General features: G+C 37.1%; 1 long non-coding RNA gene across 1 annotated transcript; it reads left to right on the top strand.

The window, feature by feature from the left end:
• The first annotated feature begins 814 nt into the window (after positions 1–814).
• LOC130012245 (uncharacterized) lies at positions 815–2,972 on the top strand. Its single transcript, XR_008787630.1, has 3 exons — positions 815–1,159; positions 1,479–1,721; positions 2,468–2,972. It is a non-coding gene; the product is annotated as an uncharacterized LOC130012245 (long non-coding RNA).
• Positions 2,973–11,640: the final 8,668 nt, after the last annotated feature.

Here is an 11,640-nt window from a genome sequence, read left to right as displayed (position 1 = left end):
TATTTCAAAAATGGTGTTGAGAGAGAGAGAGAGAGAGAAATGGGGTTTAACGAGAGAGAGAGAGAGAGAGAGAGAGAAATGGGGTTTAACGTCCACTTGACACAAACTAGGTCATTCGGGACTAACATATAGTTTAATTTTATTTCAATAATTTGCTTGCACGTAGGGGTCTTTGGCAGTGGGAGGACCCGGAGAAAACCCATGAGGTTGGACAGGCGACCCTACTCCTTGTCACGTATAACCGGGGATTCGAAAGCACGCCAGTTGACTAAATGACAGGTCGTCACCATTCGGCCATCCAACCCCCCAAAAATGGTGTTGAAATGGGTGTTTTTGTGAATGCGCTTAGAAATACTCATGTGTAATGAAGTGCTATAATTGAACCATAATAATAATATAGTAGGCCTAGTGGACTCCTCCCTCTCATTTTGGTTGAATGTTTGGAAATTTGATGGCTAATTAGATTTAGGACACTCTGGCATATTTTCTAGGCTTGGCTTCATGTGGCCTGTTTTCCATGCATACAAGAATTAACCAATTAGAAGTTAAACAAAATAAAATCTGCTCCAAAATATTACAATACTTTTTTTTATTTCATTGCCCAAAACACCTTTACAGCCTGAATGTTAATTTTGGGGCAGCGTTAAACTGCATGGGTGGTAATTGAATTTATTAAATTGACTAACTTTTGCACAATAAGTAAATATAAATTATCTTCATACCCCAACTCAGACAAGTTAGTGGCCTTTCAAACCAATCTAAATTCGGTCAATTTGTAGAAATTTAGATATTATTTTATTGCATGTGTGTACAATTTGTTATGTGTCTAAGCTCTGTTACCACAAAAAATATATTTAATTTAGTCCTTATAGTAGATTCTATCACACGTTTGAAAGTTGTCCAACGGTCGAATAAATATGTTGTAGTTTGACCTAGATAAATATAAGACTGGGAAAATAAATATAAAAAAAATTCCGACATCTTAAAAGTAGATACCTATATTCGCAATGGAAATATTATTTTAAAAATCGGGATTATTTAATTTGATACAACTGAATAAAATGGCTCTAGTCGATCTATTTAAAAAAAACATCAACCAAATATACGAGTTTGGCTACTGCCAGTGCAGTACTGCATCCGTCGTGATCCGAATAAAGCTGTACGTATGTATATTATATCATGTGCATGCTTAAAAAAAAGGCCTCTGAATCATATAATAATTTCTTCAATTTTACTATTCATAAGCCTAAAATATTACGTAGTTATAGACTATATATAAAATATTGAAGTGCGTAGGCCTACAGTTGATAGTCGCATAGACTCCGTTATCTACGTATATGATATATGCCGCCATTTTGGGTCAAGGTCAAGATAAATTACAGTCAATACAAATGAATAACTACATCGATAGATTATTAAATGTAATTTCTATTAACTGATTTCAATGTTAGGTGGTCTATGTTTGTTGTCTTTTTCAGTATATTGTCCACATTGATTAAACTATCATTATTAAAATCATTTTGATTCTTCTATATTTGTACGTACTTTTTTACAACTCTGAACCCGGAAGCGAGGTATTCTGGGAAGGTTATTTTAAAGATGGCGGGCGTTTTGGAATTTATTCGTGGAGTGCATGAGAAATGTTCAATATACAGCTACTTGGATTACACAAACAGAGAAAGATAGATTATACCAGTTAAATTGAGAGGTTTTATTTGAAAGTAAGTTTTTTCTTATATCCCCGACTGCTGATATACACGTATACTGAGACTACAAATTCAGCGATATGAAAAGAACTTACAATACAATGTAATAGTAAAAATACTAATAAATACTATTCACACAGATGTAAAATTATTTCTGTCCTTATTTTTCTAATTTTTCACCGTAATTCTAACTTCTGTAAGACGCCAGGTTACGAAACAGTTTGCTTTTGTGAAAAAAAAAAAATTACTATCAGGTTATTACTGTACACATTTTCATTTTTACTTAATTAATAATTACTTAGACCTTTTGGACTAAAAACTAAAAAAAAATATGTCCTCACTACTCAACGCTGCAGGCTTTGGCACATGACATTTTTACTTTCATAGCATTGGCAACACTTTAATCTCAATCTTCTTTGATTCTAAATAGCAGAAATATAGCAAATTCTTCTGTAACACTGTAATCAACCAGAACGTAATTCCAAACTTGACGTCTCCCCCTTGGACCCCGGCTGCTATTGCTTTTCATCAAAAATCTACCTGCTGTGCATAACTAAAGTTGACTTTTGAGCGCACGACAGAGAGTCTGGAGAGGGCCAACGCCAGTCTCTGCAGGCTGGGGCCAATGTACAGTCTTTCGAATGGGACAAAAAACCAAGGTATTTTGTACACATTGAATGATAATTTAAACCTAATTTCATTTTGATTTTGGAGTATAAAAGTTGCTTTAATTGAATTTTTTTTTTGTTTTTTTTTTACAGATCCTATATTTGAGCACCATTCATGGCAGTCATGTCGAGGAAGTTATAAAAAGGTTGATAAGGGCTTTGTATATGGAAGCTAGATGACATTACTACTTATCATACATCATACACAACTATTTGTCACATACCGACTTGGGATTGAAACCAAGCGACTGAACTCAATAACACTCCTCAATAACACTCGTCTATGAAACCACCCAGATGGCAAAGAAATAAAGACTTTTTAATTATGTACCGAACTCATATATGTATCTATGGTAGCACAAAATTCACCAGAATGTAGGCCAAAGCTTTACTTTACAAGCAGTAGGCTTAAAATATTTTCCGTCTGATCTTGTAAGAGTCAATTGTTTATGAATAGTTTGCCTCAAGCAGATATCCTGTCACTGTGTCACAGTATCATATAACCGCTCTTTGGCTTGAACTGAGTTGTATCAGTGAGTTGAAAATCTACTGCAGCCAGTATATTAGATTCAAAATTCTAACGAGCTTTCGTCTAACTTCTAACGAGCTTTCGTCTAACTTCTAACTTCTGTTCATGTATTTTCTAACTTCTATTCATGTAATTTCTAACTTCTATTCATGTATTTTGTTAAATTAAGACAATGTATAATCCAACTTCTTTATTTGTTCAGTGTAAATTTTAATTCTATTCCATCTTATTTCTATTATTTAGACGAAAAACCTCTTCTTAATTTTTACACTTCTGCCTAGCAACCATCATTATGAAGTCATTTGGTGTCGCCACTGCGTGCTCATTTTTGGTGATTGCGCACCTGGTCGGGACCATTGTGTTGATATAAACGACACATTCTTGATAAAGACGAGAGTGTCCTCGTCGAAACGTTGCTTTATATTAAACTCAGTAAGAGTTATCTATAAAATTGTACCCTGTGTTAATGTAGACCAACAGTATATAAATATTAATTGGCTCAACTTGTCTTAAAAAAAATGGACAAATGCTGTTTAGCTTGTATTTGAAATAGAAAATGAAATATAATGGGGTTTAACATCCTACTATTCTACTCCGAACTTGGCTAATACGCCATACAGTGTGCTACGAAGGAAACTTTGCCCGGACAGCGGCACTACGGAACGATTAGACAGCTGTACTTGTTAGGCCCTCCATCCTGCATCACTGACAAGGAGGAACCATGCCGGAAAATCTGGATGAACTTTCTTGACCAATGCAGGGATCGAACACCCTACCGCTAGGCTAGTGAGCCAGCGTCTTACCGACCGTATTTGAAATCGTATTTGCAAACCATACATAGATATCACGTTCAATGTTGTTTGTGGGGTTGGATGGCCGAAAGGTTAGCACGTGCGCGCTGTACCATAAGGTATGTCATTGAGTCAACTGGTGTGGTTTCGATTCCCCGGTTGTACGTGACAAGGAATAGGGTCGCCTTTCCAACCTAGTGGGTTTTCTCCGGGTCCTCCGGTTTCCTCCCATTGCTAAACACCCCTACGCGCAAGCGAATTATTGAAATAAAATTGAACCATGTTAATACCGAACCTACATGTAGTTTGTGTTGAGTGGACGTTTAACCCCATCAGACCCTCTCTCTCTCGCTCTCGAAGTTGTTTTCAATTTTAGCACTCCACCAAACCATTCAACTGGACTAAGAGCGAGTCGTTTGTATCAACAGAATGGTCCCGATCAGGTGCTCAATCGCCAAATTGAGCGAACGGTGGCGACACCAAACGACGTCATAATGATGGTTGCTAGGTAGAAATCAAAATTCTAAATTTGTTTACCATTCATGCTTAACATGTAAAGTGACTAGACATTTTTCGCCTTAATAATAGAAATAAGATGAAACAATTAAAATTTACACTGAACAAAAAAAGAAGTTGAATTATACATTGTCTTAATTTAGAAATTACATGAATGGAAATTAGAAATTACAAGAGTAGAAGTAAGAAATTAGACGATAGCATGTTAGAATTTTGAATCTAATATACCGCCATAGTATACGGGGAAACTTTTTAAACCCTTACAAATTCTTCAAATTTTTGTGATAGATCAATAATAGCAAAAATCTGTGTTAAAATTATATTTGTAATGTGTTTAACAAATTCTATCACACATGTAATATTGGTGTAATTAAGTATATACCTTATTTCAATATTGGGGTATTATATCGTTGCCCTGACTGTTTGTTTGTCCAAATTAGTTTGTGATTGTGAAGGTGACAGTTTTTTATACGCTAACATTTTCATGTAGACGTATATTTTTGTAGCCCCTGTCCGTCCGAACGTCCATCGGTCCGTCCACAATTGTTTGTGGGACCGTAACTTCATGGATTATGGCCCCTGATTGTACTGAAAGTCATGTTTTTAGCTTGTGGACCCTATAGAGGTCAAAATTTTTATACGCCCACATTTTCATGTGGACGTATATTGTGGTAGCCCCGGTGCGTCCGGACGTCTGTACACAATTGTTTGTGGACACTCTACAGGTCACAATTCTTATCCGATTTTGACGAAACTTGAAATATAGGTTTATCTCCAAAAGATCTTGGTTGCTTTCGATATTGGCATGTATCTGACCGTAACTTCTTGGATTATGGTCCCTGATTGTACGAAAAATCAAGTTTTTAGCTTGTGGACCCTATAGAGGTCACAATTTTTATACGCCCACATTTTCATGTGGACGTATATTGTCGTAGCCCTTGTCCGTCTGGACGTCCATCCGTTTTTAGCTTGTGGTTCCTATAGAGGTCACAATTTTTATACGCCCACATTTTCATGTGGACGTATATTGTCGTAGCCCCTGTCCGTCCAGACGTCCATCCGTTTTTAGCTTGTGGTCCCTGTAGAGGTCACAATTTTTATTCGATTTATAAAAAAAAACCATGTGTATATATAACCATTACACACTAAGATCTTGGTTCCTTTTCATAATCGCGCATATCCGAACGTAACTTCCTCAATTATGGCTCCTGATTGTTCGAAAAATCGCATAATCAAGGTTGAATTCGAATTTAGGGAAAATCAAAATGAAACTGCCTGACAAAATGTGTAAAAGTATGCAATATGAAGGCATTGGATACTCAAGATTTTAACTGGCCTGCAATTTAAAAATTTAATTAAAAAATGGGAAAGTGAGGCCAAGTCTCGAATATACCTGTGCCCTCATTACCACAATGCACACATCATGTCGAAACTAGAAACTGTGATAACTTGGCTCAGAATGAAGTAATTTGAATGAAATTTTCATTTTACATGTATATTATTTATTTTTGAACAATCATAGCAAGAATGGTCAGCTCTTTATCTAAATCTTACAGAAAGTATCGTTAATGTATCTTTTTCAAATTTTGTCCCCACCCCCGCAGATTGGCTGCAAAACCTGTGAACACTGCCCTATAATTTATTCACATTTGTTTCAAAGTTGGTGTGAAGCATAGATATTCAGTATTCCACAAATTTCCTTTCCAGTATTATCCCACCTAGTTCGAAAACCTTTAGCAAACGTGATAGAGGCCGTAGGGGTTTTTTTTAGGGTTTTTTTTTATCAAATTTGGTCAACGTCACAGTTTTCCTTTCTGATATACTGCTGAATGTGTTGGCGTATTTCCACATTTTCAAAGTTTTTCTCGAAGACCGTTTCCTAAATTGTCACCAACTTAATGCTGTGGATAAACTGTTACAATTTAAATGTCTACTTTTGTATTTTATTACATTATATATGTATTTTTTGAATAAAGTATAGATACTTGTAGTATATTTTGTTGAATAATTATGTAAGTTGTACTGGTTTTTTGGCGTTTGGTTGCAATTACATTTAGAATTCTGAATGGTTATTGATAAATACATGTATAGAGAGAAATGGGGATTAACTTCCACTCGAATCACACTAGGTCATTTTGGGACTAACATGTGGTTTAGTTTTATTTCAATATGTGACAAGGAGTAGGGTCGCCTGTCCAACCTCGTGGGTTTTCTCCGGGTCCTCCGGTTTACTCCCACTGCTAAAGGCCCCTACGCGCAAGCGAATTATTGAAATAAAAAATTGAACCATGTGTTAGTCCCGAAATGACCTTATTTGTGTTGAGTGGACGTTAAACCCGATTTCTCTCTCTCTCTCAATTCAATGACGGAACTTATGATGCAACGAACATGCGTTAACCGTTTGACCACCGAAACCTCGAGGACGAAATAGATAGAGAGAAATGGGGCCTACGATTCAGTTTCAGTTCAATAATTGTTTGCGCCAGGAGTCTTTAGCACCTCATATGGTTAAAGAAGATTTGGTTATTGGTTGACTGAATTTTACAATTACAACCACCAATAATAGATTATATTAAAGGTTTTAATTGCTCATTTGACATTAGAATTGCATCCGAAAATGATGTTTATTTAATGTTAGATTTACGTTAAAATGGTCGGTTAGATTTCCATCATTTTGCTCATCCTTTTAACGAAAATTTAACGTCAGGAAATGACGTTAATCTAATGTAGAGTTTACGTCATTTTTACGTCATATTTACGTCATTTTCTGACGTAAATCTAACGTAAAGTTTACGTCATTTTCTGGCGTAAATCTAACATAAGTGACGTAAACTTTACGCAAAATTTACGTTAGATTTACGTCAGAAAATGACGTAAACTTTACGTTAGATTTACGTCAGAAAATGACGTAAATGTAACGTAAAAATGACGTAAACTTTACGTTAGATTAACGTCATTTCCTGACGTAAAATTATCGTTAAAAAGATGAGCAAAATGATGGTAAACTGACTGACCATTTTTACGTAAATGTAACGTAAATTTAACATCATATTGTTATGTGGGCAAAGGAAGAAAACATCACGGAAGGCGAATTACATCAGTAGATGACGCTAGAAGAAAGATTTTCTGGGTGAAAAAAATAACAGACATTTCTTTATTACGAATTTGCCATAGTGGCGGTCTTTTGCTGCATGGCTGGAATAAAGATTTGCAACGTGAATTGGTATCTGAAGCATATCCAAAGGATATACGCGAGCTGTTCGTCAGCAACCAAGAAGTTATTTATCCCGCTCATATTATGAACTTTGATTTTGAATCTTCTGATGAAATACCAGCATAATTTAATATATTGAACGACGAAATAGGTAATGAACGAAAAAGCTAACGAGAAACCACTTTTAAGGTCAATTTTGAACCAAATGATTTCTGTCCACAAAAACACATGTTACCACCCCTCCCATCCCCACCCCCGTGTGCACCCACCCTGGCGTCCATCCCCACACAATGGGAATATTATAAACATATTTAGAGATGTTTCATCAAGCTCTAAGAAAATCATCATTTAAATCGGGGTGAACTCATTTCCCGACAATTTACCCCCCCCCCCCCCACACACACACACACACACGCAACCACCTATTCCACCTCCCCACAAATCAAAACAATTGTCCAGAGGCATCATAAACACTTATTATTTAGAGATGGGCAGTCCTAGAAATTTATGTTTTATTAATAACTAGCAGGATACCCGGCTTCGCTCGGGGGGTCATAACTCCGAAACCGGAAGTGGTAGACTAACGCAAAAAAACTAGTCTAGAAAAACTTGGTCTAATAAATTCACAGCTCGGGTGGCGATTCCCCCCCCCCCCTTCAACCACCGACTATAGGGCAGCCATAACCTTTCAAAATGAGAAAGAAAACAACAGAGGATTTCCATGAACGGAGTAATAGAAATGTCGCCGGTCTTGACGGTGTCTGTCCGTTTACCACTCGGTTACCTTACATCTAGCCTCGGCTGTATGACGGTAAGTGATATGAAGTTACGCCTATACAATTGCGATGCGGCACCGGTTAGCTTATTAGGAAAACTTGCCGCTTTAAAAAATAAAATATCAAAATTGCGTCATTCGAAGCGTGTGTAGAATTTTTAGTGCAAATTTGTCCTTGTTTGAAGAAAATCGGATAAACTTGAAAGAAAAACAGCTTCAGACTTTAAAATATTTGTATGATAAAACATTCTTCAAAGGCGTCGTCATGGGCAACTTGAAAGTAGTTCCAATGGCGGACTTCGTCATACAGCCGGGGCTAGATGTAGGGTACTGGAATCTGTTGAGGTTTGCCGAGTGCCCGTTTACGTCATGAGTTAACGCTAAACAATTTACCAGTAATAAGGGCGATAATACGGATAGAATTTGGGAAAACACTAAGAATTGATAAAGTGTGATATATTCGCTAAAAATCCCCGGAACCTCTTAACTACACTATTCTACGCTGAAATAATTATTTAGTTAACGGAATATTTTTTAGTTAATATAGATTAATTAATTAATTCGTTAAAACTAAATAGTTCTATCAGTGTGGATACGGGCACTTATAGGCTAAGTGGGTCGCCTAACATTTTTTCAAGGATATTCAAGGATAAATATACGTCAAATTCAAGGATTTACAAGGACATTTTTTAGCCTAAAGTTACAATTTTTCATCTTAAAAATAACCAAAACATTACCAACTATTGTTATTATCTCATATTTAAAAGGAATTGAAGACATTTGAAACAAACTTAAGGATCTCAACTGAAATTCAAGGATATTTTCCTATTTCCACGAAATTCAAGGATATTCAAGACCTTGAAAATGAAATTTTAAATTTAAGGATATTCAAGGATTTTCAAGGACCGCGGGAACCCTGTCCATCCCTGCATTGGCCGAGAATATTCATCGGGATTATCCAACGTGGTTTCCCCTTGTCAGTGATGCAGGACGGAGGGCCTGCCAAGGACAGCTGTCTAGTCCTTCGGATTGTACGAAAAACCGGGGTCCCGTGAATACATTGGCGTGCACGTAAAAGATCCCTTGACAGTTGGAATTCGATATACGAATAGGCCATAGTACCGCTTCCCGGGAAAAATGTCCCTCATAGCACACTGTGTGGCGTATGTCCGTCTTCATTATCCCAGTCGGAGCATAACAGTAGGACGTTAAACCCCATTTCATTTCATTTAGAGCACTTAAGAGAGAGAGAGAGAGAGATGTGGTTTAACGACCACTCGACACAAACTAGGTCATTTCGGGACTAACATGGTTTAATTTTATTTCAATATTTCGCTTGCGCGTAGGGGTCTTTAGCACTGGGAGGAAACCGGAGGACCCGGAGAAAACCCACGACGTTGGACAGGCGACCCTACTCCTTGTCACGTACAACCGGGGATTCGAAACCACGCCAGTTGACTCAATGACGGGCCGTATGATACAGCACGCACGTGCTAACCATTCGGCCATTCACCCCCCCCCCCCCCCGAGCACTTAAGGGGTGCCGTAGAAATCCAATGAGTTGTTTCATTCTGTTTGGAATAGAACTAAAAATTATAATATATTATTTATGGCATTAATCGTATAATATAATACCCTTGCCAGGGGGTAAGAACGGACGGCCTGGCAAGAAGTGTCTAATACTTCGGATAAGACGAAACAGATATCCACGTAAAAGACAAGAATAAAGCTGGTGATAAATTCAAAACCGTCGTAAATTTCTAGGAATGCCGATTGTTTTTCAATTTTATTGGTGGTTAAATTAAAAAATCTATAAAAGCACGGAAGTTGAAGAAATAAGATCTCCTCTAGAGGTGGTGGTCAAAGATACTTGTTGATCTTCAATGTTATGGGTTTGTGTGTTGAGTTTTTTTCTGAAGACGGTGTGTTCACGATGTGCGAAATCGGTATTTACTGGCTAGTGTACGTACGCTTGTTTGGTTGATGTGGGTGTGTGCTGTATGTGGTTATTGGTGCTGTACTTCTGGTCTGTGTTTCCTTTCGCCTCAACATAGTTTTAAAAGATGGTCGGAACTCTCTATCCAGAAGCCAGGAACATGGAATAAAGAAACTGATACTGTGATCAGCCATCACGAATACATCCCACATCCATATATACTTTGTACAAACGAAGTAATCATCACACGTGATTGTCACTACACTCGATATGCCGTACGGTATTGTGGTGACCACGGCTATAAACGCTGCAACTACAATATGAGTAGGAAAAGTTGAAGATCTTTGGGAAGTAAGGCCATCTTGAACCACGACCCGGGGTTGGCGACTGACTGCGTGACTGATGATCAGTATAATTCCCGCAACACACAGAAGGGAATTTGGTAAGATATTTATGAGAACATTCAATCCAAGGAATACGTCATAATTGATCAAAACATAACATGATGACGTAGATTGTGTTGTTATGACTGGAACGATGACGATTACAGATAACACACAGATTAAGATCGTGCCGACGATTCCCGAATTTCTTTCCCTGGATTCATTCGGACATCGTTGTTTTATCAGGTGGTTTACAAATAATAAGAACAAACAATACATGGTTATCGCTTGACAAACTGTTGATGTTACCGATGCAACAAATAATATTGGGCAACTGATATCAAACGAGTTGGTAATAAAATAAGCACGGGCATACACTGGTTGTACGAAGATGCTATGTATTAGTTGAACAAAGGATATGACTACAATTATTATATACATTCCCTTTGTTCTGAGTTTCCCACTGAACACAAAAGTGACAATCGCTGCACAGTTGCAAATCGTTCCTAACATCGTAAACAGGATCATACAAACGCCACTGAAAACAGGATGTCGAGAGTCAATAAATATTGCCATAGTTCTCTCTGAAAGACACAATATAAATTATGTGTTAAAGATGGGTTCCCAGAAAAGTATTTATCGGGTGGTTATTTCCAATAAAAGTATGGCAATTTTGGTATATATGGAAAGTAGCGATATCCAATCTTACTAGAAAAATACTGGATTCCCCGAAAAACACTCATGGAGCGTATACAGGACAAAAATGTAAGGGTTCCCCTAATCAACAGCCCGACGATTAAGAATTTCTGCACGCGAGATGTCAAAGGTCACACGCGAACATTGAGCGCTTGATGTACAAGTTGATAAACTGTATCAACACAATATAAATTATGTGTTAAAGATGGGTTCCCAGAAAAGTATTTATCGGGTGGTTATTTCCAATAAAAGTATGGCAATTTTGGTACACTGAAAAAAAACTTGTGTTGGATCTCAACACAAGTACTTGTGTGAAAATTATTCTACACAAGTTATGTGTTGTTTTGCATTGCATTAACACAAACTTGTGTTCTTTTTAATGCATTAACACAAATCTTGTGTTTTTTTCCATATAATTAACACAAG

This window comes from Patella vulgata, chromosome 3 (genome assembly GCF_932274485.2).
Source record: "Patella vulgata chromosome 3, xgPatVulg1.2, whole genome shotgun sequence".
In the NCBI taxonomy this organism is placed as follows: domain Eukaryota; kingdom Metazoa; phylum Mollusca; class Gastropoda; family Patellidae; genus Patella; species Patella vulgata.
Note: the sequence above shows the minus strand (reverse complement) of the source record. Positions and strands in the feature narration are given on the sequence as shown.